Raw genomic sequence first — 14,953 nt, forward strand, 5'->3', positions numbered from 1 at the left:
TAGACTAGAACTTAAACTTGTGATGTGATGCATTTGATACGTATGGCATGACTTCCATCTGATTACCCCTTTAATATGTTACTTGATTTCATTTGTTTTATATGCATACTATTTAGAATGAATGCTTAGATCTCTCTTATTTAAATGTTGGAATCAAATAATTTAAAAGTCCATGGCTTCAAGTTCTTGGTTAAATTTGAATAATATGCAACCAACTAGTACTTACTGAGTTCTTATCATGTGCTTGACGCTACTCCAGCCACGCTACTCTAGTGGCTACTCTAGCCACTCCATCACATCTACTTTACATCAGAGAAAATAAAGATGTTTTATTGTCATTAACACAGTGATGGGGGCAGAAGAACGGGAGGGCACGTATTGTTGTCTTATCTAGCCAACTTCTTTAAGCATTCGTTGTAAGACTAGTAAGTTACCAACAAAATAGTTATCACTGGTTTCATCTTCACTCTCCAAGTCTTATTTTGTACAGGAAGAGCAATAAAATTTGAAAATTTTCAAATTAAACGGTGTGCATATCCTTTGAAAATCTGGTAGTATATGTTATGCAGAAACTATCCATTTCCAGATTAAATTCTGTTAAACAATGGGATTGACCAATGTAAATAAGAACCTGCCACACATTTTAACTGCAATGCCCATGATACATCAAGAGCTTCATAGAATACTGAATATCAAGATAGTCACTGGTGTACCTAATCAATTAGACATTAACTAATGATGATCATAATCCAAACCCCTGAGCTGGTATGTATATTAAATAACAGATTCTACAACCTTTTCTGTATAAGCATACAAGGAATCAGTATGTAATAGAACACATTGATTAAAAAAAATTTTTTTCTTAGTATGCTCATGTAGTACATATTCAATAGTAATAGTAATAATAATTTTATGTATTCCTTTTAATCTAACAAATTCTACTTTTATGAATATATCAGAAACAAAATGGCCAATATATAAAGATATATGTAAAAAAGTTCATTTTAATATTATAATCGTAAAAAAATGCAAATACTGTGAATGTCCAGCAAAAGTGCAATGGTCCAAAAATTATGACACATCAATATTATGGAGTTATTCAAGTGCCCTAAAAGTGTGGATTAAAAGAGACACCTACAAGGTTGTTAAGTTTCTCTATATATACATTTATAAATATATATAGTGTATTTTGAGGAAAAATAAAAGAACAGTGCTATGCAAAGTACAATATGTTTGTATGTGGTAAAAAACACACACTAAATGGTTAAGATTACTGACAAGTGGTGATACTGAATGGGGTGGGGGGCAATATTTGCCTTGTTTTATATACTCCCATATGTTGACTTACAACAAGCACATGTTATCTGTGTCACACACACAAAATATGAATTAGACTTTTATTGAAACTTGCTCCCACAGTAGTTATATCCAAACTATAAAGAACAGCAATATCACATAATTCATCTACCTTATTAATGAGAATATTAAAGAATTTTAATTGCTGAACAAATATTTTAAAACATCTTTTTGAATTCTTTAAAACTTATCTTTATAAAATTTAGTTGCATATTTACAAAGTGAAGTCATTATTCTTCTCCCCAAGTTATTTATTACTAAGTATGTAATGGGGAGTCAATTTCAAAGCTATGACTTTAGTATCCCTGTACTCTATAAATAGCCTAAACTTTTTCTAGTTTTTTATAGTAGTTGTAAGTACTACTCCACAATGCTTCAATAATACCTATAACAAACATAAATCTAATAACTGCTAAAACCTTGTAGGTGTTTCCTAATCTGTCAACTAATGAGAATAAAACAAATGTCATAAAATATCATCAGGTAGTTTTTCTATCTAACACCTTAATTTCCTATTTCAGAAAACCAGCATTAGATCAGGATTGGAACTCCATGTCTGGTAATCATTTGTCATTTAATTCTGTTCCTCTCCATGAAGGTTGCTATTGTGGAATGTACACTCTTCTGAATACTCTTTTCCTACTGGGGGATCACCTAACATCACTTTGCTTGCTGACACAACAGCAGTTTCTTTACTACTTAGTATAGTAGTAACACAAAACAATTAAGGTGCAATCTTTCCCTGTTACCAACGGCCATCTGTCCTTAATCTTTCTTTCCTGATTTCCTTCTTTCTCCTCTAATGCTTCTTCATCTTCTCCCCTTGTGGATTTTTAATGCTATTACCTTCCTTTGACTAACACAAAATATCAACTCACTGTGACAGCACAAGAGTTGTAAGTAGCAAATTCATGTCTAAAATCTGTGTAGTCATTAATCCACATTTTTAAGTGTACCACTGTATTGAATCTACAGAAAAACAGGTTCATATTGGAGCAAAAGGAAAGAGGGCTGGGAAGGAAGGTCTCCAGGGAAACAAATGGAATATATATTATTTTATATTCTATTATTTCTTTGAGAATCTCTCCTACATTTATTCCATCCTGCTTTTGATTTCTAAGACCTCTTTCTTGTTTTCTGAACACTTCCTTTTCATAGCATCCCATTTTAGTTTTATGATTGCAGAATTTTCTTTTATCTCTGTGACAACTGTAATTTTTTAAAAGCTTTCTTCTGCTCCTGCACTGTCTCTATTTCCTCCAGGCTCCTCTATTTCTGACTGTTTAATTTTAATCTGTCTCTTCCTTATTGGAAGCATTATTTAAGTATCTAGTGATTCATAGATGCTGATTCATATTTAAGAACTAAATAGCTGATTGGAATCCCTATGTGCATGAATGGGACCAGGCAACAGGTAATCAGAAATAAAACACAATTTTTGAAGAACTCCAGAAGTAAGTTGCTGAAAATCTTTTTATCTAAGTGCATTCAGTTTCTTCAAACTCACAGGGACAAATGTAAAACATTAATAAACAGAAACCTCAATCAAATAGAGTCTGGAGACCAGAAGGGGGAGCTCTCATGCCCTGTGATGATGGCAGAACCCAACAGGAAGAAGAAAGACTCCTATTCTTTCCTGGCAAGGACTCAGCCAATGAAAAGCCATGGGTCTGTTTATGATAGCCCTCTCAACTTCCTTTTCCCCTTTATAAAAACATTCCCCCATGTGGGGACTTGCCCATGGCTTGCCTGCACGTGGCTTGCCTTGGTTGCAGACCGCAAGTTGCAATTCTCGCTGATCCTGAATAAACCCAACTTTGCTGGAGAAATATCTGGCAGTCTATTTGTTTGGTCAACACAAGAATGTGTATAATATGCCCAATTACTGGAATTCTGAGAACAGGATGAATAAGAGAGCTATTATGAGTTGAATTGTGTCCTCCCCCACCAAATTTGTAACTTGAAGTCCTAACCCACCAATACCTCAGAATATGACCTTATTTGGAAAAAGGGTCATTGCAGATGTAATTAGTTATATTGGAATAGGATGGGCCCCTAATCCAATAGGACTAGTGCCTGTGAGAGGGGAAATTTGGGCACAGACACAGACACACACACACACACACACACACACACACACACACATACACCTACAGGGAGAATGCCATGCTAAAGTAGAGCTCTAGGTGATGTGGCAGAAGCCAAGGAATATCAGAGATTGCCAGCAAACCATAGGAAGCTAGGAGAACAGGTCATAGAACAGGTATATAGAACATAGAACATAGAACAGGTGCTTCCTCACAGCCCTCAGAAGGAACCAATCCTGCCTACACCTTGATCTCAGACTTTTAGCCTGCAGAACTGTGAGACAATACATTTATGTCGTTTAAGCCACCAAATTTGTGGTTTGTGGTACTTTGTTACAGCAGTGTGAGGAAATTAATACAGGAGCTTATGGTTCAATATGTAATAATTCTTTTAATCCCATGTTGTTAGCCCTGTGCCTCATTACAACCCTTTATTCACTGGCTTTCCTGAACCTGGAGCTTCTCTAGTTCAAATTATCCAGAGAATAAGCTTCTGATCCCTTGCTTGGTGAGGGGTGTGGATGTGAATGGAGAAATAGTTGCCTACTGGTGTGGTCTAGGGAAGTGGGCCTGGAGCATGCCAAGAGCTTCCTTGCAGCCTGCAAGTGCTGAGCCTCTGAGGGGTTCTGTAGAATGAATTGACTGGCTCTGTGTACTTGTGTCACTCAGTTACTTACTACCTACCCAACTACACTTCATGTTTTGAAGGTTGAGGAAATTTCTCATACGTTATGTGTCCTTTACCATTTCATTTGTCCCTAAGTTTTAAATACACACACACACATACACACACATATACATACATATATTTCTAATTCATGTATTTTTTAGTGAAGTTTTATGAGATAAAGGAGATAAATACATGCTAATCCACCATTTTTAACCAGAAGTCTTTTGCTTCTGATCTCAATATACTACGTTTGAACATCAAAGCCAGAGACTGGATAGACAGGTCAAAAACATGCACTTCCTTCCCTTTATGCCTCAAACCCCTTAAATTCTGAGAAGAAATTCATAGTAGCATTATAAAATAAGAAAGGGTTCATGAACGCATAAGACTTCTTGAGGAATTCCTGGACGATGGAAAAATTGATTGTATGGGATGATTAATTGTATCGATGATGGAAAAACACAGTTAACCCTTGAGTAACACAGGTTTGAACTGTGTAGGTTCACTTATACATGGATTTTTATCACTAAATACATACTACAGCACTACACAATCCAATCCTTGGTTGGTTGAATTCAAGAATGTGGAAACTCAGATATGAGAGCCAACTGTAAAATTATACTCGGATTTTTGACTGTGTGGCGGTGGGGTCTGTGTCCCTAATTCCTGAGTTGTTCAAGGGTCAACTGTAGTTTGTATTAGACTGATTGAGAAGTGACACAGCTAGAAAAACCAAAGCTCAAATGCTTTGAAGAAAACCACATCCTGCAGAAAACCACTGCTGAATTCACAGCAGAACCAGAAAAACAGCAAGCTCAAGAACAAATATGAAGAATAGGAGATGTTGTTTCTGAGTAATTATCAGGGTAAATGACTAATAAGGCCAGCTATACCTCGCAGGATGGAGGCAAGATTCTCCAGAAGGCTGTATATAGTCTGAATCAACATCCGATATACAGTGCTACTTCTCCCATAGCTAGTGTACAGGAATCATGGGATGAAAATGGGAGTGGCACCAGTCTCTATTACCCCTAGTGATCACTAGCAGAATTTGTGCTTCCTGTTCTCATGACTTTATGTTCTGCTGGCCTAGAGGTCTTAGTTCCAAAGGGAGGAATGCTTCTACACTGAGACACAACAATGATTTTCGATTGAACTGCAAGTTAAGACTGCCATCCTGCCACTTTGTACTCCTCATGCCTCTGAATCAGTAGGCCTAGAAGGTAGTTACTGTGCTGACTGGAGAGACCGATCCTGACTACCCAGGGGAAACTGGACTGCTGCTCCACAATGGAGGTAATGAAGAATATGTGTGGAATACACAGATCTCTTAACGTCTCTTAGTATTACCACCCTTGTGATTAAAATCAATGGAAAACTACCACAACTCAATCCAGGAAGGACTACCAATGCCTCAGACCCTTCAGGAATCAAGGTTTGGATCACTCCCCCAGATACATGACAAGGCAAGGTGCTTGCTAAAGGCAAAAGGAATATAGAGTGGGTAGTGAAAGAAAAGTAAAACTACCAGCTACAACCACATGACCAATTATATATATAAGGACTGTAACTGTCATTGAGCATTTCCTCCTTATTCTGCTATGAATACATTTGTGTATCTATATATCTCTATCTGTATCTATATGTCTTTGTCTTCTTTCCTCTCCTATTACCTTATAACATAGGTGTATTGAATTTATATTGCAGTATTTAAGTACTGTTAATTTTACATCATAGTATTGAAATTATAGGATATCAAGAAGAAGAGTAAACATCACTGAAGGATTTTATCTCCTCTTCTAGGGAAGGGGTTGGTACATTTTCAGTTGTACACAGGATAGTTGTTATCATGTTAGATGGAACTGTGGTCTTAATATTGTTTTTATTTGAGTATTGTTTAATGAGATGAATATGGGTGCCACGTTGACAAGGGGTGGACTTGTGATGATCATTTTATGTGTCAACTTGACTGCACCATGGGGTGCCCAGATATTTAGTTAAACATTATTCTGGATTTGTCTGTGAGAATGTTTTTTGGAGGAGATTAACATTTGAATGAGTAGAATAAGTAAAACATATTGTCCTCCTATCCAATCGGTTGAAGGCATGAATAGAACAAAAGGCTAATACTTCTTTAAATGAGAAGAAATTTCCTCTTGCTTGACTGCCTTGGGCTGGGCATGGGTTTTTCCTGGGTCTCAAGCCTGCAAATATTTGGTCTGGAACTACAACATTGGCTGTCTAGGGTCTCCCTTATGTCTCCAGCTTGCTGACAAGTTCTTGGAACTTGTCAGCCTCCATAGTGTCATGAGCAAATTCTTTATAATAAATCTCTTCTGGGACTTCCCTGGTGGTGCAGTGGTTAAGACTCCACACTCCCAGTGCAGGGAACCCATGTTCAATCCCTGGTCAGGGAACTAGATCCCACACGCATGCCACAACTAAGAGTTCACATGCCACAACTAAGAAGCCTATGTGCCACAACTAAGGAGCCGGCAAGCTGCAACTAAGGAGCCAGCGAGCTGCAACTAAGACCCAGCATAACCAAATAAATAAATATTTTAAAATAATAATAAATAAATCTCTTCATATATAATATACATATAATATGTATTGGTAAGATATATAGTTATAGATAAACATCTATATTTATTTACCTACATCTATATCGATATCTATATCTATCTACCTATCTATCTATCTGTCTACCTATCCATCCTACTGGTTCTGTTTCTTTGGAGAACTCTAATACATCACCCAAGTAAAGTCTTCCTTCTTTTGGCAAATAGGGAGGAGTTGATGGAAAACAAATGTAGGCTGCCAGATATTTCTCCAAGAAAGAAGAGTTCATTCAGATCAGCAGAGAATTGCAATTTGGGGTCTGCAACCATGGCAAGTCACATACAAGTCCCCACAGGGCAAGGGAAGGAGAATGCTTCTATAGAGGGGGAAAGGAAGTTGTAAAGTCCATAGTAAACAAAGAATCTATGTCTTTTCATTGGCTGAGCCCTTGCCAGGAAAGAAGAGTAGACTTTCTTCCCCCCTGTTGGGCTCTTATTGTCACAGGGTGTGAGAGCTCCCCCTTCTATTCTCCAGACTCTATTTAATTGAGTTTTCTATTTATTAATTTTAAACATTTCCCCCTTTTGATCAAGACCTTGCTCTGAAAGCATTGCTGATCAAGCATCAGGTTTTTACAGTTTTAGTGGCTTTCTTTTCCTTAGTGCCAGGAAGGACCTTTCCTGGGTGTAGTGTCCCACATATGAGGGAAAGTGCACAGGTTGAAAACCTGTTAAAGTCACATTTGAGTAACAAGGAGGGGTAGGAGGGAGAGCTCTCAGGCACTTTTTATCTAAAATCCATATGTTGTCAAGATCATAGACATTGGTGAGGTCTGATCCAGATAACTTTGGAAAGCTGTCTCATCAGATTTCTTCTGCTTCTATTCTAGAAAATCTTTACTTTCAGTCACCAGATTATGTGCATGTTCAGTCAGAGTTCAGTGCTTTCTTTTTTCATAAATCCAAGAGTCTATTCCTTGGAGTCTGGCAGTATCTGATGGAAGCCTTATGCCATTAATGTGTTCAACATAGAATTGAGGGTGGTAAGCATAGTGAGAGTATTGTAAAACTGACCAAACAGCATAGACTTTTTGACGTACCTGTCCAGCAAGATGGGTTCTTCAAAAGTTCAAGAGGAGTTCCCCAAGTAAGGATAATCTCTTCCAAAATGGGTTTAGAAGAAACAGTAGCTTGTCTGCAAAAGAAGGCTTCAGTCCAATGTGAAAACATACAGACCAAGCCTAAAACATATTTATATCCATGAGACAGAGGAAGTTGTATGAAATCCATTTGCCAAACTTCAAATGGTCTGTTAGGCAGTTTAAAATGTCCAGGAGCAGTATGAAGAGGATTCCCTGGGTTTTGGAAAGTGGGATAAGAAAGGTAGGCATTTTTGTGGCCTTGTTAATGTTTCCCCACCAACATTATTCATGAAGGTTATCATTTTGTCAATAGATCAATGATTTAATGCATGTACAGTGGTTAGGAGTGGGAATTTGAGTCTCCATTGAAACTGGGTTGTTATTTGGTCCAAACCAGAGCTTTCTCTTTTTATCAAAACAACTAATAGTTGTTGATGTCTAATCATGTTTTTCTTTTTCTGAGGCCAACTATTGGGCTTTTCTAGCCAGTTTTTCTAAGTTATCATTTGGGGAAATATGCCTTTGAACCATGACAGAGATTTGGCTGTTTCTGGTTTCTTTAACAGCAGCATTCCTTGCAAAAATACCAGCAAGGTGGGTGATTTCCCTTAGCTTCCAGTGAGTCAAGTTTATAATGCCCCAGAATCTTAATAATAGCCAAAGCAGTAGGTAAAAGTATTACAACCAATAATTCCTGAACATAGGGGCCATTTTAAACTTTATTTCCACTGGAAGTAAAGGAAGCCATGTTGCTTCCTTGACATTCCAAATTCATGAGCTACTCTGAAAGTGTACTTTCTATCAGTATAAATATTGGCAGTTTTGTCCTTGGCTAAAGTACAAGCTTATCTAAGAGCTTATAATTCAGCCTGTTGGACAGAAATAGCCATAGGTAAAGATACTACCTCAACAACATCATAAGGAGTTGCAACAAATGAACCTATCTACAAAACATAAACAGACTCACAGACATAGAGATCAGACTTGTGGTTGCCAAGGGGGAGAGGAGGAGGGAGAGGGATGGACTGAGTTTGGGGTTGGTAGATGCAAACTATTACATTTAGAATTAATAACTAACAAGGTCCTACTGTATAACACAGGGAACTATATCCAATCTCCTGGGATAAACCATAATGGAAAGGAATATTTAAAAAAAAAGAATGTCTGTATGTGTATAACTGAATCACTTTGCTGTACAGCAGAGATCGGCACAACATTGTAAATCAATTATACTTCAATTTTTAAAAAATGAAAAAAAACAGAGGAGTTTTAATAGCATACCCAGCACTACATTTGCCATTGTCAGTTTTTAAATAAGAACCATCAGTGAACCATGATCAAATCAGTGTTACCCAAAGGAATTCCCTATAGATCACCATAAGGGGTCAGAAGGTGGTCTATCAGCATTAAGCAGTCATGAGGGACCTTGCCTATGTACCTCTTTATCTGGCTATTCATATATATTCTTTATAGTATCCTTTATAATTAAATGGCAAATGTAAGAAAATGTTTCTCTGAGTTCTGTGAACTGCTCTAGCAAATTAATAGAACTGAGGAGGGGGTGGAGTGGGAACATTTGATATACAGTTAGATTGGTCAGTCAGAAACACAAGTGACAGACGACCTGGACTGTGATTGGCTTCTGACATGGGGGCAGTCTTATTGGACGGAGCCCTTAACTGGTTGGATCTAATGCTATCTCCAAGTAGATAGTATCAGAATTGAGTTAAATTTGTAGGATACCCAGTCATTGTGAGCACTGGAAAAATTGGTGGTGTTGGAAAACACTCCGGAAATACCTTCCAAATGCTGAGTATGAACTATTTCAAAAACACAAGTATACACTTAACCAAACTAGAATTTAAATGTGAGGTCAAAATAAATAAATGTTTTGACTTGCAAAGGTCAAAAGTTACCACCCACAGAACCTCTCTGAGATAATTACATGAGAATCATAATAGAAAACTGTTAAATATAAAAGAATGTTAAATATAAGAAAAGAGAAAACGTGATATACAAGAAAGGGCAACACACAAATATACAGTTAAGTCTTAATACTATTGATATATAATGCTTAAAAAGGTATTTTCTTTTATCAGCATTTGAATAATCAACAGAATTCATCATATTACTTAAGGGAATATACCTTTTTTTTGAGGTTTTTAGCAATGAATTTAATATAGGCAAGGGAACGCTCCAAATATAAATACATCTCATCTGTTCATTGTAGCAGGCCCATAAGTAGTCTTAGAAAGGATCTGGAAGCTCCTACTTCAAGTTGTGGGTGTATGGCCATAAATTAGTAAAATCACATTAAAAAATTCCAAGGTTAAAGATTTTCATTACTTTAGACTGATCTTTTTCCAGTTAGTACCAAAAAAGGTTCTTACATTATAATGATGAGAGAATGAATTTATTTCTTAATATTATTTATGTATGTGTGAATTGTTCTTTTGTGTGTATGCGTGTTTAACAAATTTCTAATCATGGGTGACCCATACTCACTATCTATTAAGTTCTTGACTAATATCTTCTGATGTCACTTTCATTTATTCAACACACATTGCTGGGTACAAACCAGTCAGGTGTTGTGAGAAACACTCTTTGCTCTAGACCTGAGGGACCAAGACTAGGCTCCTATTCTCAAGAAGCTCTAATAGGGGAGAAAATGGAGAGAGAAAAAAATTCCAGTATAGTACAATAAGTTCACTGTAGTCAAATAAATGAAAATTGAAATATTAGTGAGATAAGTTATTTGGGGCTGGTAAAGATGACTATTATTTTTTTTTTTTTTTCGGTATGCAAGCCTCTCACTGCTGTGGCCTCTCTCATTGTGGAGCACAGGCTCCGGACGCGCAGGCCCAGTGGCCATGGCTCACGGGCCCAGCCGCTCCGCAGCATGTGGGATCTTCCCGGATCGGGGCATGAACCCGTGTGCCCTGCATCGGCAGGCGGACTCTCAACCACTGCGCCACCAGGGAAGCCCTGACTGGGAAAAATGGATATCTCATACAATGCTGCGAGAATAAAAATTATAGATTCAGGATACAATTTGGGAATATGCCATAAAAGCCTTAAAATGTGCAAACCTTTGGCCCACAGATTCCATGTCTTTGATTCTGTTATGAAGAACTATTCATGAAGGTATGCAACCAATATGCTTCTAGGATATTCATCCAGCATTACTATTATTAGTAAAAAAAATTATAATTAACTTAAATGGCTAATAATCAGTACATTTTTATAAACCAGCCATAGGGTAGAATGCTGCACAACTTTTAGAAAAAGATGCTGTAGAAGAGGATTTCGACATGAAAAATTTTTCACATCCTATTTTTGTATTAAATGAAAAAATAAATTACAAATATATCCATCCTTAGGTGCATACTGCCTTACACTTATCTCTGGGTAATAGAGTTGCAGGGATTTTTATTTTCTGGTACATGCATATTTATACTTTCTAACCTGGAAATGTCCCTCGAACAAACAACTGACCATTGGGAAATGGGAGCCTATCAAATCCATTACAAAGAGACTCTGTTATATATGTGCTGCTTTTTTATGAGTATGAGAGGTGCCCAAAGTATGGTGGTCATATTAATTTAGAATTAAAATCTTGAGGATCTGTATAAAAGGTGTCAATTGTTTCACTATATGCTTGATAATCTGAAAATTCAGGAATCACTGATACATTTTGGCATCCTCCCTCTTTACCCAGCTGCTATTATGACACAGTAGCATGTGTATGGTACTTAATAACCCTGGCAAAATGGAATAGTGTGTTTATTGCTTTCTTTTTAAAGAATTTTGTCTACACTTCCAGTGTTACAACAGCTAGAGCTTAATGATAGTGGTCACATAAAATAGATGTTATATCCTCAGTGATGAGAACAGGCTACAGGAAAAGTATGTAAAATATTTTTAAACTTGCTTCTGCAGTTTGAGAGAGTTGGTTGTCACCGTGACTGAATGAGCTTTATAATTTCCTTGGGGTGAGATTTCTTATAATGACTGAATTTCTCTTAGTTATTTATAAAATCAATTAAATGAATAAATGCATTAATTACAAACCTAGGTGTTATAATTTTATCTACTTAAGCGCTATTTATCACTTATATCCTCAACACCAGGCAAGCAGTCTGAGGAAGTTCAGGGAAACTATGTTTGCCAATAGTTTAAGATGAAATCTAAAGTTGATTTGCCTTTCATAGGTTCTTTAAGAGAGGTAAATTTTCTACCGGATATCCGAGATGGGGACTGACAAACTCGTGGGTTTCTATGGAAGGAAAATGCATTCTATTTTCCACAAGACATTATCTTGTAAACAGTTAACAGTCAGTGGTCACATTAGACTAAAGTGACCAGAACTATCTCAGACACAGGAAGTCTCTAACTGGGTAACCAGAGGAAATTCAATCATTTCTATGGTTTGGTATTCTGGATTTGGTTAATTTAGCACTGAAAAATAGTTTTTCCTGTACAGCACCGAGATCTCTACTCAGTACTCTGTAATGACCTATATGGGAAAAGAATCTAAAAAAGAGTGGATATATGTATATGTATAACTGATTCACACCTGAAACTAACACAACATTGTAAATCAACTATACACCAATAACAATTTTTTTAAGATAAAAAGGTTTTCCTTTTCAGTTTTCTAATAAAATTCCATTTGAAAAAAATACCAACACAAAACACATATGCCATCTGTACAACTGAAGAGGATCAATGAGCCCTCAATGTTAGTTCAGGCTCACCTATAAATTACTTGCATGATTTGGACAAGCTTGTACAGACTTCTCTGAGCCTTAGATTTCACTTCTGTGAAATGCCGTTTGGTCTATGTGGTTCCCAAAATACTTTTGGGGTTTATAGTCTATCATTTAATGATAATGAGAAAGTCTGTCCACACTAAGATGCTGGTAACGGTATCACATTCAATCTGCTTTAGAAGAGCAAAGAGTCTGGAAGTATTTAAATAGTTGGAGGCCAAGAAGGAAAGAGTGGGGACAACAATAAGCATTATGAAATTTCTGCCTTTTCATTCATATTGGTATATAAACAACTTGGGCATAAATGTAAAAATATCTTAGTGTAGACTAAGTGGTGATTAAATATAGAGTAGCATAATATAAGGTATTATGTGATAGCTATAGCAGTAGTAATCTGAGAACAGAGAAGAACAAAAAGTTTCTTTCTTTTGGGTACCAAAAAAATATATTGAAGAATATCATTTGTAAGCAAGAATTGCTGAATGGTAATTGGGCTGTTTGGTGGATTAAAAATGACCCCCAATTCTTTGACATTTCTCCCATCTAGGAGTGAGGGTCTATGTCCCCTCACTTTAAATCATTGTGGGCTCCAGGCCTGCTTTTACCAGAAACAACACTGTGCAGTTTCCAGGACCAGAACATTAAGAAACTGGCAGTTTCTACTTCCTGTTTCTTGAAAAACTCTTTCTGGGAGCCCTGGGTTGTCCTGTAAAAAATCCAACCACCTTGCAACTGTCATGCTACAAAGGTCACATGTTGATACTCTGGTCAATAGTTCCAGCTGACCTCTGCCTTCTAGATCCTCCTAGAAGTAATAGCAATAGTCATGTGAGTGAAAGGTCTTGGACCTTCCAGACCATCCCATTCACCACTTTATATAACTTGATGATGCCAATCTATGCCACATGGAGAGGAGTCTCTCAGCTAAAACCTGTTCAACTTCTTTACCCACAAAATTGTGAGATACAGCAAAATTGTTTTTTGACACTCCTAAAGCTCCGGGTAAGCTGTTATGCAGCAATGGGTAACTGAAACAAGATGATAAAAGATTCTTAGAAGTAGGTCTTTTTTCCCCGAAATTTTATTTGGTTTGTGGTATACTGGGGAGACAGTTTATGACATCAGACCTTCTAATCTTGGATGACTCCTGGAGTGTTACATCTAGAAAGAGAATTGCATTACTTCTATACACCTTTTTGCTCCTTCTCCTTTATATTCTTGGTTGGCTGCCTGCCAATTAGAGGACCGGAATTCCCTTGTGTCTGTTGAATGGTAATCCAAGCTCCATTAGGTAAGATTCAACAACCTCTTATTCTAAACTGGGAATTCCTCCCCAAATATTTCTGCCTTTCATGGTTGATACCATATTGGGATTGAGAGAAATTCCCTATCTACTTTCTATCAACTAGATTTAGATAGAAGAGCCAAGACTTTTGATAGAGAATTTTTTGCTACTTACACTAATCCTGTTCAACTCAGGCAAATTACTCAAACTCTCTGAGCACCAGATTTGCTTTTTTTTTTTTTTTTTTTAATAAAATGAGGATAATAATTCCCTCTTTGTTGTGAGGTTGGTAGCAAATATACACATACAAAGTATGAAATAAAATTCATATTTTATGACAAGACAAGAAAAATATTGACAAAAAAACTCTGCCTTTTGACCCCCCCCCCACTTTGCGTATCTGCATTATGCATTGACCAAATCTCCCCCACCTGCAGAAATACCTGCTCAACCATAAAGAACAACATTCCCCTAGCATCAACAAGATGACTCCTTAAAGATAACATTCCTTCTTGATCTCACAAGGGGTCACATGGCACTTAGATCTGGATCATATAAATGTCAATAATATGTCATTTGAGGTACAGCCCTCTGTCTCAGACTGTGCCTTGACTGTGTGTTATATAACTGTGCCTTGACTTGTAATGGGCGGAACAGTTCTCAGAGCTTTCTGAGATGCTCTTCCTGGGTTATAATCCTCAAATTTGGCTTGAATAAAATTTCCCATTTCTTTCTTAGATTGACTGACTAGTTTTTCATCGACAAAAGTATATTCCATAAAATAACCTGGCCACAAAATATGACATATAGTATAGAATAAATTTGATGATTAGAATAAGTTTTTCCCAGATTCCAGTCCCTGAAACTGCTTCTCTTTCTGTTCGCTACAATTACCAAATGCCTGCCATATTTCAGGTTCTGATCTATATACTGGAGATACAAAGATAGATAAGTTACAGCCTCTGGCTTTGTGGAGCTCAGAGATCAAGAAGGAATTTGGAAATTAAATCAGACAATTAAAATCGGACGGCTCACACCTAAGGAATTGTAAGGGCTCATTTCCACATCATGGCAGCTTAC

The sequence above is a fragment of the Kogia breviceps genome, chromosome 5 (genome assembly GCF_026419965.1).
Source record: "Kogia breviceps isolate mKogBre1 chromosome 5, mKogBre1 haplotype 1, whole genome shotgun sequence".
NCBI lineage: Eukaryota > Metazoa > Chordata > Mammalia > Artiodactyla > Physeteridae > Kogia > Kogia breviceps.